The 21,058-nt window shown below is 47.5% G+C and overlaps 1 protein-coding gene across 1 annotated transcript in view; it reads left to right on the top strand.

Annotated features, from left to right (window-relative positions):
• The window catches only part of Tbxas1 (thromboxane A synthase 1), a 152,659-nt gene that overhangs the window by 33,779 nt on the left and 97,822 nt on the right, over positions 1–21,058 (top strand). The window lies entirely within an intron of this gene.

Genomic DNA, 21,058 nt, shown 5'->3' with positions numbered 1-21,058 from the left:
GGAGAGTGAAAGGAAATGCTATAATTGCTTAGGATAATGGTATAAACCAAGACTGTCCTGAAAACACTGGGAGATATGGCCCTGGGTGGAATAACATAGCTCTTCCCTTTACTTTTCCTGAATTTTCTCTTTCTATGCCTCAGAGTGTGCTCCTCTGTTTCTAAAAGTCCAGATCTGGTGCACAAGCCCACGCTCAGGCCACTTTCTCTATTCAAGGTTAGCAGGTGTGGGCTGGGGATGTGGCTCAAGCGGTAGCGCACTCGCCTGGCATGCATGCATGCAGCCCGGGTTCGATCCTCAGCACCACGTACAGACAAAGATGTTGTGTCTGCCGAAAACTAAAAAATAAATATTAAAAAAAATATTGTCTATACGTGTACAGTACACATACAATTAAAAAAAAAAAAAAAGATTAGCGGGTGTCAATCACACTGGTCTTCAACTGTTCCTTCATACCAGGGTCCTGTCCTTACATAGCTTCTCCTCAGTCACCAGGTCACTACTAGTGGCCTTTTCCTGATCCCCAGGTCAATGGAAACTTTTTGGGGCATTAATGTTCTCTTTTTAGACCACTGCACAGCCTAATGGGGTCCAGCGGTTTGTAAGACTTTCTGCTGAGAGGATTCGTGGACATCTGTCCCCTCAGTGCTCGTTTTTGAAAAGCACTCTGTGCAGATGGCTCTACCCAAGAGACCCACAGTTCTGGCTAAGCATTTCTACCTACTCCTTGATTTTTTTATGATTCTGAGAAATTAATAAATTTTCGTATATTAGTTATCCTCTATTAGTTTGTCATTTCTGCATAACACCCGCCCCCAAACGAAAACCCAGTAGCATAAACCACAATTTATTATCTATGTCTAAACACTGGCTGGAGTGGGCCCGTCCAAGCCCTGCTTGGCAGGAAGGCCCCTCTGGACTTCCTGGTGGGTCTGCTTGGGAGGGGACCCGTCCTGAGTCTGCTGTTCACTCTCCTCCTCCATGAAGAGCAGGCTCATCGGGGCAGGGTCTTCTCAGGGCAAAGGCAAAGACTCAAGAGGGCAGGAAGCAGGGGTTCACCATGTTAACTAACATCCTATCAACTGAATGAAGTTATGTGGCCAAACCCAAAATCAGGGGTGGAGGCACAGTGCGGCCCTGTGAGGCCAAGGCAAGTCATTTTGCCAAGCCTGGTGTTAACGGTGCCGTGAGGTTTGAGTGTGTGGGAACAGTGCACATCTTTAAATAAGAGGCAACTCCACCTCACCCTATGAGTCGTTCAACTTGACCTTCACTTAACTTTTCTTTCTTTTTCTGTATGACAAGGATGGGACCCAGAAGTGCTTAGCCATGAAGCCACACGCCCAGCACTTTTTTCTTTTTTCTTTTGAGACATGGTCTTGATAAATTGCTCAGGGCCTCGCCAAGTTGCTGAGGCTGGCTTTGAACTTGCCATCCTCCTGCCTCAGTCCCCAAGCCACTGGGATTTCAGTGGCTAAACCCCCAGTTTAGTTTTCTTTTTTGTGCCCAACTTCTGGCTTTACCCCGGGTAGGCACTCCATCAAGTCTTAAGGGATTGGACTGTTTACCTTTCTCTTACTCTTGTGCTTTCTATTACTTTTAAAAGGTTCTCATTCCAGCTCTCTCCTTCCAATAGTCTCTTTCTACATTCGACTCGACCTTGGCCTTGGGGGCTGTCTCCTACGTGTTGAAACAGAGCACTGACTCAGAATGATAGTGTGTTCACCAGTATTAGAAAAAGTCCTTTCTGAGTTTGAATATAAGGAATCACCTCCCTCTAGTACTTCTTATACAGATTTCTTACATAGTGAAAACTTTGGATATTTTAAAATGATTTAAAACGTCAGGTGAAGAGTTTAAAAAGCACTGTGCTAACTGATGTATGTGTGTGAGGGGTGGGGAGACAGGTGGAGTGAATTGGTTTCCTTGACAACAGGATGTCCAATCAAATTTTTCCCCAAACTTTACACAAGTTCACACAATTTTATCCTTCTTATTTCAAGAAAACTTAAATCATAGAGAATGATTTCAAATGAGGTTGCGGAGATCAAAATTGCAGTATCATCTCTACTCTTTGTTCCCACGTCTGATGAAAAAGAAAGGTGATGGCATAATTTCTTCATACAAAGCCAACGACTTTTTCTCCTTTAAATAAAGAAGAAGAAAAGCCATGAGATGCCGACTTCTTTGTAAATGGGTCCTCGCCCAAGTCTCGAGCAATCTGGGGCTGGGGCAAAAGTGGCAGAGCTGAGCGAGGCTGTATCTAGGCTCCTTTCTAACTCTAAATAGTACCTTCTTACTGCAAAACGGTTTTACAGATTGGGAATGTCAAAGAGGACGACATTCAATAGACAGCAAGGAACCTTCTTTTAGGAAACAATGTGGTTTAAATGACACTGATTTTTAGACTACTGTTATTATTAGGAAATAGAATCCCATCTTGTCCTCTTAAAACTTGAGATAATAGATTGATTCCTCATTGGCCAGTGAAACCTCACACTATGGACACCATACAAGATCACTGGGCCCTTAGATGATGGCAAGCACTTTACCCACAGAAGAATGTGGGTAGCAAGGATCTCCTCACTGCTCTGGACCTGACAGCCAACCATGGGGACTATCTGTGCTTATGATCTGGTGGTCAGGGCAGCTCAGTCAGTGGTCAGGGCTCACAAGTAGAAACAGGCTCCGCCCCCTTTCCCCTCCCACTCAGTGCTATTCAGGAGAGGGGGACATGGCTGGGGAAGGATTCTGTCAAGAGGGAGTGACATCAGTGTTCATCATCACTACTGTCACTGTCACCACCACCCCTGAGAACAAGTCTTTACCAAGCATCTAACTGCATATCCTGCTTTGCCAGGCTCTGTGTGGATACCACCATACCCAGGGCCTCTGCCTCTTTGAACTTGCATGTGAAGCCAGGGACTGGTACACAACTACAGAGACCACTTCTGAGTTGAACAGCAGTACTATCAGCCACGCGACACAAAGCAAGCCAGGCTTTACCACTCTGGATAGCCTCCCGCCAGGTAGTGATCACCTGTGGCCTCTTTCCGGGAAGGATGAGCCCAAATTGGATTGATATCCCTCCCCAAACCTGATAAGGATGATTTCAACACAACCCTCATGCATTGGTGACTCAACAGAAACAGGATAGAGATTATGCCCCCACCAGTTTGTAATTGGCTTTGTAATCCAGTGGAAAACAAGCCTTTCTTGAGCTGTTGCTATTAATTACTTACGTAGAGACCCAAGCCGGGCTCCTTAGCGACAACCAAAGGCCCCGTGCCAAGCTCCCCTTGCTCACCGCGCCTGCACCGCGCCTGTCTTTGAAGCCCTGGCGCTGCGCCGCTGCTTTTATTTGCCTCAGCCCCACTTCTTCTTGCCTCCACATCACCTGGGTTTTGATCACTAGTGTACACCCGGCTTCCTCTTGTTGAACTTGACTTTGATGGCTCCTGGCACCTGTCCCCTTTGCTGCTCTGTCTTACTAAGTGGCATGCACGTCCCTGGGTCCTTGCACGAAGCCAGCTCTGTTGCGTAATCTACATTCCCCTTAGAACATTAGCTGTGAGCAGGCAAACATGAATATCATACACAATTCATAAAGAGCAATTGAGAATGCAGAGAAGCACACCTGTTCCCGGCCCAACCCTCAGCCACCTCCCCACAGGGGCAAGCTCTGCTGCCCACGCTCAGTCATTTATGACACACATGGTTCTTTTTTTTTCATATTTATCTTTTTAATTTTAGGTGGACACAATATTTTTCTTTTAAAATTTTTTTAGATGTTAATAAATTTTTATTTTTTTTATTCATATGTGGTGCTAAAATCGAACCCAGGGCCTCACACATGCTAGGCAAGCACTCTACCACTGAGCCCCAACCCCAGCCCCACACTATTCTTGATCTTGTTTTGTTCATTAATAGCATTTGGAAATTTTGTCCTCTTTCAATATACTCATTCTTGTTAAATGCAATTCTATTTTTATTAAGGATTTGATCGTATGGATATATCCTGATTTTTAAAACAAGTTCTCAGTTGATGATTATCTTTTGCTTTTTCAAACAGTACTGCAGTAAATACTCCCACACATACATCATTACCCTTTGCCTAGGTGTGTCTGTAGGGTCAGTTTCTAGAAATGGAATTATTAGGTGAAGGCTATCTACATTGTTTCATTTGGATAAGTATAAATAAATTGCTCTCTAGGGATTATATCAATTTACACCCCATAAATAAGCATAGGAGAGCTGCAGGTCCCTTACATGTTCACAGTTAAAATCAGTGGTCACAATTATAACTGTAGTTATAATTTGCACTTTTCTAATGATGAACAAGTTTGAGCATTTTTTCATATGTTTCAAATCCTTTGTATTCTGTTTTCTGAGGAATCTGTTGCTACTTTTCTATTGGGTTGTTAATATTTTTCCAGTTGATTTGTAGAAGCTCTTTACATAGGAACAAAAGTAACCCTTTATCTTTAATGTGTGTTGCAAATGTTTTCTCCTTGTGATCATTTGTCTTTGACTTTATTGTGTACTTTTTCTAATAGGAGAAAATTTTTGTGTTAATGAACTTAATTTTAACAACATCTGTATATTATAATCTCAGAAAGGCTCTCTTAATCAAGGATATTACCACCCCCACAAAGTTTTCATTTTTCTAGGATTTCAGAATTTCAATTAAATAACTTAAAATGTTTGGGCTGGGGTCGTAGCTCAGTGGCAGAGAGCTTGGATAGCATGCATGAGACCTTGGGCTCAGTCCTTCACACACAACACACACACACACTAGGATGTTTGACATAGCAGGAATTTATGTGAGGGCAAGGGTGGAGGTAGGGATCTGCTAGAATTTGGATGTTGATACCCAAAGGCCACATGTTAAAGGCTTGGTTCCCCTGGGTGGTACTATTGAGGATGGTAGAACCCTTAGGAGGTAGGGCCTAGTGGGAGGTCCTTAGGTCACTGGGGTTGTGCCCTCAAAGGGGTTTATAGGAGCCCCAGACCTTCATCTTCTTTTGCTTTCTGACCATGAGGTGACAGTTTGTTCCTCCATGTGCTCCCTGCTATTGTCATCAGGCATCTCCACTAGCCCAAAGCAATGGATCAGCTTGATCATAGACCACAACCTCTTAAAACTATAAGCCCAAATAAACTTTTTATCTTTATAAGTTAGTTATCTCAGGTATTTTGTTATAATACCTGAAAGCTGATTAATGCCGGATCCACCATTTTTTAGATGATGGTATACCATCTGGAAATTCATCTTTTTCTAACTGGTTTGAAATGCTACTTTTATCAACTGTCACTTTCATCATTTGTTAACTTCTATGCATATTTCCAACTTCTCTCTTTTATTGCAATGCCTAACCACACATCACACCAAATACTCTATCTGAATATTATTTGTATAGCTTTTTATATCTGCAGCAGCAAGATATCCCAAGAACATCTTAGTAGGTATCATAACCTGAAACAATTGACCTCCCAGGGAACCTTGGCTCCTCGTGCTGAAAATATTTGTTGTAGTGAGCAAATAAGCCTCCGGGGAAAAGGGCTGACACTAAGTGTCAAAGTTCATGCCACAGGAAGGGGAGGTGTCTCATGTGCCTCCAACTTGGAGGTGTTTAGCAGCATTTTTAAATTAGCTAGCATGCATGAACTAACAGCAGTTTGTCACCCAGCAGAGAGAAAGTTGAGGATTTTGTCATATGTCTGGAAAAGCATGTGGCACCAGCTATGAAAATAATAAGGTCATGTTAACACTTTTTTGAGCTCCGCTTCTATGGTGCCATCTATCAGGAGAGCTTGAGCTCTAGAAGTGACCGAGGTGTGAGAATTTTCTCATGTAAGTGCTCTCGAACACCATGCAATGGGCCCTTTAGACGAGGGTGGAGGGCAGCAGAGAGACGGTTCACTTAACACAGTTCAGCGGCTATGTTGCCAGCTCGTGGGAGAGTCCCTCAGCCTACTGTCACAGAACAAGAACTCTGGGGATCACAGGGCTCTGAAGGATGCCACACGGTCCTCTGTGTCATGTGGCAGTCGACTTACAAGACATGAGGCATCTGGATACAGTGGGCTTAAAAAATGTGCCCACGTTTGGGGCAGGATGGAAGCTATTGCTAATCTGTTCGAGGAAACACAATATTCACACTCAAGCAGGGCACCTGACGCCTGGAGATTACACTTGTTTTTACACTGGACTGAGCTCTGTAGAATCACACGTGTTGAAGAAGGGAACAAATCAGGCTATGAGTGCAGAAGAGCTTCACAGACCCAAAATGCCCAGGAAACCTTAAGTCTCGACTGCTGGAGTGCAGACCTTGGGGGAGGCTCGGTGCTAAGTGTTAAACCTCAAAATGTGGCTCAGTTTCCAAAGGAATTAATGACAATGAAAATATATTACCGTCAAGGAGAGAACACAGTACCCATGAAGCCGTGGAAGCAAGCCCAGAAATTCCAAGTTACCCTCACATTTCTGACCACGAGACCAAGCTGTGGGCACCGTGTAGACACCAGCACCCCAGCTTATCAAAGTCATCTTTCATGACAGTGGTGAAAGGGAAGCTGGGAATCACCAGTCTCAGGTCACGTGAGTCTGGAACCAAGATTAACACGACACCTGGTGGTCTGTGGGCCCTAGTTATTGGGAGTCATTCAGTGAGTTAAGTGTCAATATTCTTACCCATCAAAATAGATTAGTCACTAACACGAAGCCTGTAGGTGCACATTTTTAAATGAATGGAATTTATTAAACTGTTGTTGCATTTTATCGGAGCCATTCTGCTATAAAAGTGAAGAACCTGACACCACAGGAGGCCTTGGAGAACAGGAAGAAAGCTGTCAATGGGACATCAGGCAACGCATGGCCCGACAGGCAGAGCTCTCCAGTGGAAAAAGTGTCCTCAGATAAATAAGCATCCTAGACCACAGGGAGACAGAGGAATTCTACTGGAGTCCCACGTCTCTTGAATGACTCTTTCATTGACTCTTTTTCACCTTCCTGCCATGGCCATGACCTCTTGTCATACCTAACTGGTGAATGGCCACAAAGCATCCCTATGGTTAAGGCCTAGTCTTGGTGCAAAGACCTCTCTGAAGTTCACTTAAAGTCCTGCACTTCTGATTCTTCTTTCACCCCACTTGTCTCAGACCACACCCACCCTTTCTATGAGAACACGGAAGTGAGGGCTGCTGGCTATTTAGTGACTACTGCCGTCCAAGTCTTGTGACCCACAGTGCTGCAGATGGAGGGCCTATAATGATTCCCTCTTCCTTGGGTAGAAACATCCAACAGAGCATGATTGAAAACTGGGGTTACAAATTCCAGCACCCATTCTCTGTCCACCGCTCATTAGCTTCGTGGACTGAGGCCAGTCACTTTCCCTCTACAGCATCAGTTTACTTAGACATTTGGACTAGATCAGTGACCCTGACCCTGTTTAATTACTAGCCTCAGTAAAGAAAAGATTGACCATTGCATTCCAGTGTCCACGTGCACACTTGAAATACACATTTTACAAAACAACACCTTACCTACTATGTAAGAGCCACTTTGATCTATTCCGTTCTCTTCATTAAAATAAAATCGCAAGCTGGACATGACGCCCTCAATGGATTCCATAACCACTAGTGAGTCAAGATCAGCCACTGGAAAACTGAAGGACCAAATGATATCCCAAGTCTCTCCCAGTTATAAACTGGATAATTCCAAGCTGACGACTGAACCCCTGCCAGTCTACATTAGGAGATTATTAGAAGCTGCTTTGTCGCCACTTGAGATTTAAGATTGAGAAACCACTGACAAAATCAGTCAAAGCCCACTGTCGACAGCTGCCGCAGAATCCAACCTGAAACGCTTCCTCAGAAATGGGGCTCATATGCCGGGCTGCAGGCCCAGGGCGGGCACCCCCTGCCCAATAACACCTTCTTATTCTTGAAAATCACAAGTTCAACCATTGTGGAAACTATTTCCCAGCCTTAGCCCAGAATCCTTCTGGCCCAAAGGCTTGCAAAACTGTACTAACAATTTAAAACATCTCTCTGTGAGGTTTTTGCATTGGGTGTGAATATCTAAGGAATCTGTGTGGCTCTCCTGCATCAAAAGTTCTGGCCAGCTGAATATTTACCCCTGGGGGATAGGGCAGCAGGACAGAAAGGGCTAGAAACTGCCCATTTACTTGGGGTGGGCTAAGTAGGGAAAAGTTAATGGATAAGTGCAGTGTGAGTTGACAATTATCCATTCTAGCAAATGCTGGCCGCGTGGAGAGCCTGGGGGAAAGCTGCCCGCGGAGGAGATGTCAGCTGGACAAGTCAGGTGTTCAGTAAAGCAGCCAACCAACCAGAGCGTCTGCCTGGGGCACGTGGGCCCAACTAGGAGGGGGTTCAGGAACCTGGGAAGCCTCTACAAAGGGAGTCTGATGGGAATGCATGCAGGGCATCAGGGCCTGGGGCTGGATCAGGTATAGACACCAGTTCTAAGACCTAGACCATGATCTGAGCCAAGAATTCAGAGAGCACCCAAGGTCCCAACATTACTTACAGAGGAAAGGGCCACTATGGCTGGAATAGATCCGGGCTGAGGAAGTCAGGGCTCAGGGAGGACCGCTGGGCTTCTCCTGGTCCAGGGCTGAGGCACACTGAAGGTGGGGACAGAGCACCTAGCAGGGAAGAATGAAAGGTTGCAGAGGCTGGAGAGCAAGCCACAGCTTTCATTTTGCACTTCTCGATGTTCACATCCCAAGCAGTAGTATCTCAGGCTCAAGGTGGGAGGGAGCTCATGCTCCATCAGGGACAATTGAATATGGCATCGATAACTTCTTTATCCCTCAAATGACAACCAGCACAGGTGTGTTCCCAAACAATAGAACATCTCAAATTAAAGTTGCATAAAAGCTTTATCTCTAGCTAATAAGTTCAAAGAATAAATTCCATATTTAATTGAATTGGACCTGCAACAAATCCAAGTTGCTCAACTCAAAAATGCATAATAGTTACATCACACAGTCATGAATCATTGTGACATTTGTCAGGCATTCTCCCTTCTGGAAGAAAGTCCTGATAGCACATGGCTTTATACATATATCTTTTGTCAAGAACTCCTTTGCACAGACAATCTCAAAAATTGCACAAACTTAACTCAATTCTTGTGGTTCTTAAGTCTAATTAATTGAGAATGCAAAAAGCATTCCTTTTCTCTCTAAAGAGAAGAATGACATGCCATCTTTGATTTCATAATTTTAAAAAAATCATCACTAAACTCAAAGAAGCAATGCACTCTAAATTACATAGAGCTGATAGTTCCTTTTTGATCACTATTTTATGAGAAAAAAAAACATTTTAACTTCTCAGAACCCTTGAATGATTAAAATACCAGTTCTAAGTCTTATTCCTCACATAGGGCAAAAGGTAAGCCTACAGCATCTAAATTTCTCAATCATAATTACCTCTGGATATTAGCATACATATCAAAATAAAACATCATATGTCACATATGCATGTTTGAAATTCTACTAAATTCTGAATAATTGAAGTTCATCTTTAAACTAGAATACATTCTCCTTTCTTCCTTAGGTCTCTTAAATCTTTCAGAGTGTGAGTCGTTTACTATGTATTCCAATTATTCCTGATCAGTCCTATGTGTAACATTTCTATAGCTAAGTAATTCCCTAGCAAGGCGTTGCCAAGTTTTACGATGCCTACATGCCCGGGGCAGATAACAGAAGCAGAACTACTAAAATAAGTTCCTTGATTATCCCTTGCATCTTAAGACCATGTCTCCCTGTCTTCCCCTTAAATTGTAAGAATTCTGCAACCCATCATATGAAGTTTTTCCACCCTGGGTATAGTTCTGGGTTTATTGGCCAATTGATGAAAGTTGGAGTCTCTGACATATCCTCCAGGACACCCACGTTAACCACTAAGAAGGCATTTTTAGTAGGTGATTCTACATTTGCCTGTGATTAAAGAGGAAATTACCAACTTTTGCCCTGAACCTATGGCTGGTGGGTGGCCAGTCCTCACTTGTTAGGTGGACCTGGTGATTGTGGTCTTTGATGCTGCAACACCTGTCAGCACCTCCAGATGCTACCCGGGCCACAGGGGAAGCGGGCATCCACGTATTGATTGACAGGAAACCCAGCTCCTCTCTGGGTGGTCCCCTCAGCATCTTCTCTGGGGCTAATACGGGGTCTGGTCCATAGGAACCACCAGCAGGGATGTTGTTGAACACAATGTCCACTTTCCTATGAAGGTTGTAACTATTCAAGTTCTCTTTTCTGTCTCATTGTCAAACACAGTTTGTTTCCCATAATCACCATGGCCACTGGTTTCTTTCAAAAGTCTTTAGCCAAAAGATTCTTGACTGCTCTCAGACTTTTCAGAAGCCGCAGACTTCTCTGCTAGAGTTTGGCTTCCCCAGATCTTCCCAGGTGTAAGAAGTCTCATTGCTTTGTCCTCCTCAGGCTGAGAGCCCACTAGGATGCTTTATATCCTCCCCAGAATGGACACTCAGCATCTTGGATTTGACCCTTCTCCAAATCCACACCTGTTGATGGGTTCCAGGGCCTCAGCCCAAGACATCACAGGTAACATGCCTGGGAAAGAAGTCTCAGCTGAGTAGGTGCAATGGGACGCCATGCATCACACTTGGGCTGGCAGGAGGAACGTCCTGAGCCAGGTTTCTGGGTTGGAGGTGCTGCTTCTCTGTCAGGTCCAGGTATATTCAGGACAGCATGAAGGACATGTCCCTGAAAGACACCTTTTATTATGGGAAAATATACATAACATGAAATTCACCATCTGAACCATCTGTCAGCAGAAGTTCATAGCATTCGGCCAGTCCCACTGCCATGCGGCCACCTCCACCACTGCTATCCAGAACTACTTTCATCTTGCAAAACTTGAAGAAAATTTGTCCCAATTAAACTGAAATTCTCAATTCTCCTTTTCCCCCAGCCCCTGGCAACCACCACTCTGCTCTCTGTCTAGAGATCTCATGTCCGGGCATCCCATCATGTCTTCCTCATTCCATAGTGTGCCGTCCTCAAGTCTCATCCACCCGGCAGCATGTGTCAGAGCTTCCTTCAAGGCTGAATGAATTCCGCCATATGCATGGATAGTCCACGTTTTGTTAATGAATCGGTCTGTTGGTGGACCCTTGGGTTGTTTCTCTGATTGAATGCAGCCATGATTGTGGGTGCGCAGATATTTTTTTTCAAGTGCCTAGTTTCAGTTCTTTGGGATGTCTACCCAGAAGTGGGGGTTGCTGTATCATGTAGTGATTCTATTTTTAGTTTTTTGAGGAACTGCTCTCCTGTTTTCCACAGTGACCCCATCATGTTACATTTGGAGGACCCTTTATAGCACGGCTTTATTGTTCCCTTTCCACCGTGATTAGGTGGCCATTATTTCTGTTTTCAAACCTCCAGAGTGAACTCCAAAGGAAATTTATGCCCATCTTTGCACTTTGGAACCCAGCCGGTCAATGTGAACCACGCATTTCTGATTGGAATGTATGACCCCAGTGATCTTGCCTCCAACTTCCTGTTGGCTGGGAGCCATCGAGCACATTTTTTTACCAAACTAGTCCCATTACCAACGAATGCTTGCCCTGCACCATAAATTCAGTTCGTTTTAATAAATTCCCAGCAGTCCCCACCCAGAGCTCCTCCTCTTCTTATCTCACCCCCTCTGCCAAACCTTTACAATTTATGTGTCTGCTTTTCCATTCTGCGTTCACCGCCTCCAAGTTCCCTCTTTCCCACCAGCTCCCTGCAACCCTTGGGCTTCACATCAATTTCATCTTCTGTCGCTGACTTCTGCTTTCTTGCTCGTGGGCTCGCCACTTCTCCTTCTCTCCCTAGAACCTTCCATCTCAGGGCTTCCTCCTGCAAGTAACCCGTGGAGATTGTGTCCCGGCCCTGGGTAGCTTATTAATCAATCTGGTTTTCTTTCACAGACTCTTACTATTTCATAGGCACATGTGACCCTTTGTGGAAGAGACACGCTGGATTCCCCTTTTGTACCCTGCAAGGTCAGCAAGCCCACCGAGAGAGGTGCACTGGCTTCTCAGCCATCCAAACACGGGAGAGCTGGCAGGGGGCCGTGAGGAGTGGCCAGGCACACAGGCTTGGGGGAAGTGTGGAGGCTAGGACTGAGACACAAAGGAGACTAGAAGCTGAGGGTGTGCCAGGAAAGGGGGATGGTGGGGACAGCAATAGAGAGGACCCACGTATCGATGACCGGAGATGAGATGGACCTAAGGAGGGGGTGGTCTGAAATGTGTGCATGCTCAGAGCGAAGAAAGACACGGTGGGGGGCGCAGGGGAGGACAGAATTCCAAAAACAGAACAAACAAAGAACATTCTAGGCAAGCCCTCTACCACTGAGCCACATCCCCAGGCCAACAAAGAACATTCCATTCAACCAGTTGTGAAAACAGTGATTTGCATTATCAGAAATGGCAGGAAAAGAGGGAGAGTTTTGCAGAAGAAATGTCCCGGAGGAAAAAAAATGCAGAATTGAGCAAGTGATTGATTGTAAGGACAAAGATGAGTCAACATGAATCCCTGACTCTGGCTTTCAGTTCCAAAGATGAAAGGGGTTGAACCCGATGAAGGGGGAAATAATCTCAACTTTGCTGTAGTCCGTTGGAGCTTGTCTGGTTCATTCAGGCTGCTATAACAAAACACCACAAACTGGGTGACTTATAACAACAGCATGTCTTGCTCACAGCCATGGAGGGTGGGAAGATTCCTGTAGACTCAATGCCTAGTGAGGGTCTGCTTTCTGGCACCTTCTCTTGTCCTCATATGAGGAAAGAGGCAAAGGGCCCAGCTCCTTTGGGACTCTTACAGGGATCTAATCCCTCACCAGAGGGCTCTGCCCTGACCTGAACGGCTCCCGAGGCTCTTTCTTGGGTCAGCGTATGACCTGGGCGGGGGCACAGCAGATCTTAGCAGAGCTGCTGAGACATTGAGAATGAAGCATGCTAAGGATCACTCAGCTGCATGAGGAAGGAGAGTTCCCCGTGTGCTTGGAATCTGGAATCTTCCACCTCGTGATTCAACATCTAATGTGTGTCCTTTGGGCCATTTCCATCACCAATAATAATTGCTACATGGAAAACAAAAGCAGGGAGTCCCCTCCAGTCAAATGGTGGAAACGCGGGGTTAGTCAAAGAACATAGGTCTCTTCACGGGAGGACAGCTCAGCACCTTTCATGTAATATGTGCTTGGAAAGTCTCCAGTGAGGAGTCTAGCGTGTGCGTTTGTTTGACCCCAGGCCAGATTTTGTTTTCCAGAACACCTCTTGGGACTAGAATATGGAGAACAGGCTGTGAGAGAAAGCTGGGATCTCTAAGACAGGAGCATTTACTCCTAAAGAATCCCACATAGGAAAACAGCCATTGGTAAAGGCAGTTAGTTCATCACTGTGAGTTTCCAACATTACAGCCAGTAATTACTAACTGCCTCCATTTGAAGTTCACCTGGGGAGTGTTTATTTTTGCTACGATGGAGAGCCGGGGAGGCCTGCTGCGTGCTATGCTGGCTCATTCACACCCATGCCTTGCCCCCATCCCCGGGGTACTTGATGTGTGCTCTTTTACATGTCCTTACAAACTGCGCGTCGCCATCCTGGACAGTCTTTAGTGTGTGCCGATGGTAATGTGTCCACTTCATACTGTGCCCTGGTTCCTCACTTAGCGCTCTACTTTCAAGATCCAGAACATTGCTGTGTGCCCATTAAGTCTGTTGCTTCTAACTGCTTCCTGACACCTGCATGCATCTTGGTTGTCCCCTGTCCCCGAGGGAGACACCAGTGGCCTCTGGCAAACAATCCTGCAGTGGACACTCTCTCCGGGGGCCCTTCATGGACCTGGGAGAGCTCTATGAGCCGTCTGGCTTGTGTTTATAACTGCAAGAAAGACATGTCTTTGTTCCCTGGGCCCCTTTCCATACTAAATGTCAATCCATAATAGTTTTCCAGGACAGGTCACATCCTTCCAATAGAGTACCTCACGTGACCAGCCCAACCACACTGGGAGTTGGTTTGGGCAGAGCATATGATCCCCAGTTTATACAGAAATGTGTGACTCTCAACTGAGAGGGCACGTGGTTGGCCAGAGGAACAGGCTGGTGGTGTGGGTTCCCCTTCTAGCCTCAAAGCTCTCCCATTCCACCGTCTCTTCCTGTGCTTCCGGGACTCTAGACACCCCTGCCTTGACAAGAGGTGATGTCATTATTCATTGTCCTGTCCTCCTGTAGGAGTGCAAACTCCACAAGGACAGGAACTTTGTTTCTTGTTCCTCCTGATAGCCTCAGTGCCTAGAATAGTGCCCCACACAAAATAGATGCTCAGTAAATATTTGTTGATTGATGAATGAATCGCCTCTGATGCGTGTCTTTTATAACAGATCTTTCCCAAGGAAACCTCAAACAGAAGATCTTGTTGTTTTGCTAATTTGATAATGGGTATTATTTTCTTAGAGAACAGGAAAGAAGTAGGGGAAGTAGTGCTTAAAAATCAAGGCTTCCAGGTGGGGGAGGCCCCTAATTATTCTCATCAATCATTAGCTTATCGAAGTACAAAATTGATTTCTACCAGGAAAGGCCATCTTGGGATCCAAAAGATTAAAAAGACCAGGTGAAGGGTCCACTCCGATGGCACCAGCTGGGATCCACTCACCCAAGTCATTATTGGATCACTCATGCCCCACTTCCAAGGGGTCATTTCCTAGTAGCCTATTGTTGGGGGATCAACCTAGGGCACCAGAAAACTGAATTTGAAGTCTTCCTGACTCTGAATGACCAGAATGAGTCACTCAACCATCTTCTCACCTTAAAAAAAAAAACACCCAAGTGCCTATGTACCTCACAGGTCTGACGTGAGAGTCAAAGGAACTCCGAGCTCCCTTGGTGTAGACCGTCCAGGTAGCAGGGATCCTACTGAGTCCCCTGCTCCTCTGACCTGGGTTTGGAAGCCCTCCTTGCAGTCAGCCAGCATCTTTGGGAGCCCCTTATCCAACCAGCTCTGGGAGAGTCCACGACTCCTGCACACAGGACCTCTCACCCCGCTGCCTCTATCACCTCCATCCCTGCCCTGGCGCTCCCCTCCAGGGTCCTCCTGGGTGAGAGGTGGCCCTCAGGAGGTGGCGCACGGCAACCAGTCATCTCCTCGCTTTGCTCCTTGTTCCCTAGCTGTGAGAGGGCAGGGGCTGGGCTAGAATCATCTCAGCGCTGCTGCCCATCCCTGAAGTCCTGTGTCTGTGTGTTCATTTTGATTTATTTTCCCAGCCTCTTGTTACTCCCCAGCTCTGTCTGAAATTCTCCTGCCCTTAAATTTCCCTTTCTCTCAATGTCCCACATCTGGGCTTTCTAAGACCCTGCTCAGGACAGCACATTCCTCCCCTGGCACCGGGGTTCCTCCCCTGGCCTCCTTCTCTATGCAGAAATGATACCAAGCCCTCTATTTGCCAAGCCCTCTATTCCTATTCGGAGTCCACACGTACTCCCACATCCTTTAGGGAGAGCTGATTTTGCTACATACTCACACAAATGCATTTCCTGCACGTATTCTATGTAACAGGACACACACACACACACACACACACACACACACACACACACACCTCCCTCCAGGACCCTAGAATATACATGCCTGGGCTTAACGTGTGGGCAAAGATACTCAGGGACAGACAAATGACTATTTTAATGTGTCTTTGTCCCTGCGGTGCCATCTAACTATTTATTTAGTAGCTCGATGCTGTTTGCATCAACAACTTTGCCTTATAGGCTGTTCTTCATGTTTATGATTCTTACTGTGAAAAAAATTGCTTGCCTAACATCTGTTCTGAATTTGTTTTTTTCTTTATTTTTATTTATCTCTTCCCCCTGGAATTAAATTTGCGCCAAGGACAGTAACTCGAATTGGAATCTTCGGTGTCCTTCAGGATTTCTGCATACTTCAATACATCTCTTAATTACTCTTTTTTTTATTATTATTATGAGCTATACATGTAAACCCCGCTCACACAGGCAGATTGGTTTGCAGCTTACCTCTGCCTCTTCCCCTCTGGGGAATAAGTTTTATTAACTGAATAAATTAAATGGGCGGGTGTATCCAAGAGGGGAGGGAGGTTTATCGTTATAGGTTTCTTTCAGATATTTTTCCCTTTTGCTGCCCAATTCTCTCTGGTAGCCATAGCTCTGCTCTGGAGAAAGCCTTCCTGAAGCTTCACACAGCCATAACTTACCCAGATGAGAAGGACCACTTCATCTTACCGATGAAGACTCTGAGGGCCAGAGGGGAGGCTATCTTCCCGCCTGCTTCCAAATAATCAGCATGGGAGACGCAGGAGAGGAAGCACATTGTGTGGATCCTCAGATCTCCTGGCTGTGAGGCCTCCTGCAGGTACCCACCACCATCACTCTGAGCCGTGGGCAGGCCCTGTCCTGCACAGAGCAGTCACTGTGCGTGTTGTCCACAGGAGGGTGGGGTGGGGTGGGTAGGAAAGGGTGTGCAGAAGAGGGTCCTCTTCCTTGGGGACTCCCCTGGTAAGAGCCACAGTCCTGTGGCCCCTTCAAGCCTGCCTGTGTGATATGGAACCCCAGCCCTCACTCAACGCCTGCTGTCACCACATAGGGACTAGCTACACATATTCCCAGCAGTAGGCAAGAGGGCTGCTAGTGAAGGCCATGAAACCTGCTTTTGAACCTGACACTTGGGAAGTCTACCAGGTGTAGAGACGGTCGCCCGCACACCTGAGGGCCAGAGGGGAGGCTACCACACACAGTGCTCATCAATCCTCTGCTCACTCTGGGAGGGTGCCCCTCCTCCCTCTTTATGACCTTTCCTCACTCTGGACAGGGTCCACTCCACAGCCGCTGCAGCCTTTGCTCTGTGCATAGCACGGAGCCACTGACCGTGGCAGAGACCACCCTTCCCCTTTGAAAAAAAAAAGTCGCTCATGTCTCTTTTCCCAGAGAGGTTGGACCCCTAATTTAGAAAACAAACACAGACATGAGCTAAATTGCATATGACAGCCAGAGAGGACGTACGGCTACCATGGGGGAGACCAGGCAATGGGAAGCCAAGAACGGGCAGGATCACAGGCCAGGGAGGGCGGGAAGGCTTCCAGGAGGGGCTTGGCCTTGGAGGAGCCGTGGGGGAAGGGGAGACCGAGGAGAGCAGCAGAGAGAAGACCTGGAGTTGGGGGGAGCTGGGGGGAGGGAAGTCCACGGTGGAGGAGAAGACAGAGATGGATCAGGAAGCTGCCCACTGTGACGGTCAGCCTTGATGACCAGGCTGAGGACACTCACCAGTTTTGCTAATGGCTTTTGAGCTGGCTAAACCCACGTCTTGCGGGCTGGTTTCTAGAGCTGACAGGGAGGTGGGTTTGGAGAGCAAGATGTTCACAGGAATTCTCTCCTGTGGAGGGAAGGAGGAGGGCGGTCAGTCTTCCTCTGGCAGAATGAAATGACCAGGCCGGTCCCCACCCTAGTTCAGTCACTGTGTGCCGGCTGTTGCAGGAAGGGCTACTCTCAAGTAACGGGGGTCCCTGCTGCTCAGGCTAACACTGAAGCTGACGTCTGTCCTGCAACTGGTGGGAAGCAGCCCTGAAGGAAGGTGTGGATGAGGGCAATGGGGGGCGGGGCTCTGCATGTTTGGCCCCCCAGGGGGTGAGTCCCAGACCTGAGGTTTGTACAGAGGTAAGGTGCAGGTGACTGAGTGACTCCACAGGGGGCACCTCTCCACGTGGCCAGACTGAGGCAGGGAGAGCAGCCCCCAGTGTGGGAGAAGGGCCAGGCACGGGTGCCTTGGGAAATGCAGGATAATTGTGAGTAAAAGAAACGCCATCTGAGGCTCCAAGTCTGGCTGCAGGTTCTCCCGGAGCAGAAACAGGACATGGAAGGACACAGGGATCTCCCGGGACTAGAAGGGCAGACACAGAGGTTCACTTCCCCCTGGACAGGCGCTCTGCTAGCCCTTGGGGACACAGGGGGAAACAGGACATCGCTCTGTCTTCCAAAGATTCACACAGCAGCAGGAGCCCATGGATCAATTGTGTGATGCAGTTAGAAGATGCCTGGGTGCCTTGGAAACTGCGAGGAGCGAAGGGCCCAAGAAGGTTCTACAGAAGAGGGGCCAGGGACACCAGTGCATGGAAGGGTTTCCAAACTAACAAAGGGGGTGGGTGGCACTTCAGAGGGGAAATCTGGGAAAGGAATGGGGCGTGGGGAAAAGGCTGAAAATATGGGAACCACACGTAACTTTCTGAAAAAGCAAAAGTTTCCCAAACTGTGTGCGGAGACACCCCAGGGTGCCACAGTGAACTCCCTGGGGCTTCCTGGGATATCTCAAATAGCTATAAAAATATGGTGACATCTGTCAGCCCCTATGAGAACTGCTTCCAATTTATGTCTATCTTTTTTTTTTTTTCAAACGTCCTCTAAGTTGTTAGAACATGAATACTTATTGTTTGGGCTTAACTGCTTAAGAATGAGACTGTTGGCTACTTCTTTGGCCGGGAGATGCTATAAAAAACTATTATTGCGTCACTGAGGGTGTCATGAACTGAGAAGGTTGGGCAACCCTTGTGTGAGACCAGCGGCGACAGGAGGTGATAATCCCCAGAAGGGCCACTGGTTACACATCGAGAAGCTGAGAGGTCTACCTTCAGTGGGGCTGGGAAGCAGGGGGAGAGTCCCAGGGAGTGGAACCGCACGGTCAGCTTCTGTTTCACAAAGGATTGGACCTTGATGGGAGAGTTGGTTTGTGGAGAGAGCCCAGATGGGGGCCGCTGTCCTGGTCTAAGGGAGAGAGGCAGGGTCCAAACACAGCTAGGATTAGAGGTTGAAATGAGAATCCAGCTCTCCATGAGCATTATATAGCTCCTATTGCATACCTAACTCTAGAATAAACCCTGGATACACAAGACAAGCTCCTTGTGTTTAAAGCACTTGAAATCACATGGAAAGATGGTCAAGAAAAAAATTATAATCGGTAGGAACCACCAGGAGTTAACCAGGCAAGAATAGGGAGTGCTGTTCCCTGCGAGGTGGGAACAAAGGCCCAGGAGTGAGAGATCGCGGAGGCTTTAGGAAATGCAGATTGGTTGTCAGAACTGGCTCTTGGAGTGGTGGGAAATATGAAGAGCTGAGGCCAGCTAGGTGTCACGTGCTAAAGACCCCCAGAGGGCTTGACCTTGGCAAAACATTAGGGGGTTCCGGTCAAGGGATAGCATTATCAGGTTGGCACTTCACAAAGTCCTGGGGAAAGAAACTGGAGAAACCCAGGCTCTCGTGTAAACAGGATGCCAGACAGACAGACCAGAATGCAGAAGTACAGAGGTCTGAGTGGGAGGCCCAGGGTCTGGCCATCGTGAGGGACCAGGAATTGTAGCAGCATGAAGAAGCAGGAGAGGGGCAGCCTGGCTGGTCACCTGGGAGGGGACAGTGGGCAACGGCCGACTCTGCCCGCAGCCTCTGCAGGGCTTCCTGAGTCTTCCTGAGCACCCTGAGGCTTCCAAGGGCAGTTGATAACACAGCTCGCTCAGAGTGACAGGGGTGGACTCCAAGGCCCTTTGACTATTCCTGGTTCCTGAAGCAGTGTCCCAGGCACCGTCTGCTCTGCCCCTCAGCCAACTCCACCTCTGGCCCTAACGACAGATGGGATCACTAACCAAAGGGGCCAGATGCCCCCATGAGCCAAGCAGGGAGAGAGCCCCAGAACTCCAGGCCACGGCCACTCCTTGGCACTGTGGGGACCACCCCTCCAGTGGAGTTGCTGCCAGCCCAGCACCCAGGTCCGCCAGCACGGGGCTTCTCTGTAGCTCTCTCTCAACTCTTTGGAAGTGACAAGCCTCTAACCGTGAGTGCCCACCTTGCCCCACTGAGCTTCCTGATGCTTCCATATTTCTGGCCAAAGGGCCCAACTTGAGGCCACGACACTGGTTCCCCTGGTACATCTTCAACCTGCTGGGGCTGCGGCTTCTGTGGGACCCCCACTTCTCAGCTGCTCGGGGTTTGGCAGTGGTCAGAGATGCTGAGGCCCCCTGGGTTGTGTGTGGGTATTTTGTCTGTCTACAGGGAGTGCGGGGCTCCCACCTGGTCCCCCATGGGCACCCACAGGGTGCGACCTGCCCACTGGGCGGGTGGGCCCTTCCCTTCCTGCAGGCTTCCTGCAGACTTTCCAGCTGACCTCCGTAAGCGCCTCCTAGGGGGGAAAAGGTCATGAAGGCCGAGTTTGCTCAAGGTGACACGGATGTCAAATCACAAAAGAAGGTCTTGAAGGAGCCCCTGAGACCCCAGCACTGCAGCCTCAGTCTTCCTCCTGACAGCCTCGGTGGGACCGCCCAGTGACAAGCCCCCTCCCCTTTTCCTATCCCAAAGGTCACACATTAATTTTCACACATTAATAATAATCACACATTAATTTTCATACTTAATATGAAACCCAGGAGTAGTAAGAAACAAGTAACATAAAAGGTAAAAGTACCCCATGATCTCCTGTCCTGACCCTTGTGCTGTTAGCTGTCTGATCTGTCTTCCTCCAGACTTTTAGGAACTGGTCATCAGACCCCAGCATATTGCCTGACACGGAGTATGTGCTCAGGAAACACTCCCTGGACATTCTGATCAACACTAAGATTGGCTGTGATTTATTAATCGAGCTAGACACACTGTTTTACAACACGCTTTTCTGTTCAGCTGTGTGATGTGGACACCTTTCCCAGTCAGTGCCTGTGGGTCACCCTCCTCCTCCCCATGAACACTCATACCTCGCTCACCCTGGCAGGGGCAGGCTTTCTGGAACAGAGCCAGGCAGCCCCCAGGAAAATACCAAGGTTCTCTCTCCCTGCAGTCCCAGCATGCAGCTGTGCTATTTTGGTGGAACTGACTGGTCAGTTTTTTTTTTTTTAAAAAGGAAACTACTAATTAAACAAGTCAAACAGGTGCTGTTTTTGTCTGCACAATACTTCACAGATTTGCTACGTTTTCTCTCCACCCAGGTGCTTTGGAGTTGCATAAGCAAATTATTATGTGC

The sequence above is a fragment of the Callospermophilus lateralis genome, chromosome 1 (assembly GCF_048772815.1).
Source record: "Callospermophilus lateralis isolate mCalLat2 chromosome 1, mCalLat2.hap1, whole genome shotgun sequence".
NCBI lineage: Eukaryota > Metazoa > Chordata > Mammalia > Rodentia > Sciuridae > Callospermophilus > Callospermophilus lateralis.
Note: the sequence above shows the minus strand (reverse complement) of the source record. Positions and strands in the feature narration are given on the sequence as shown.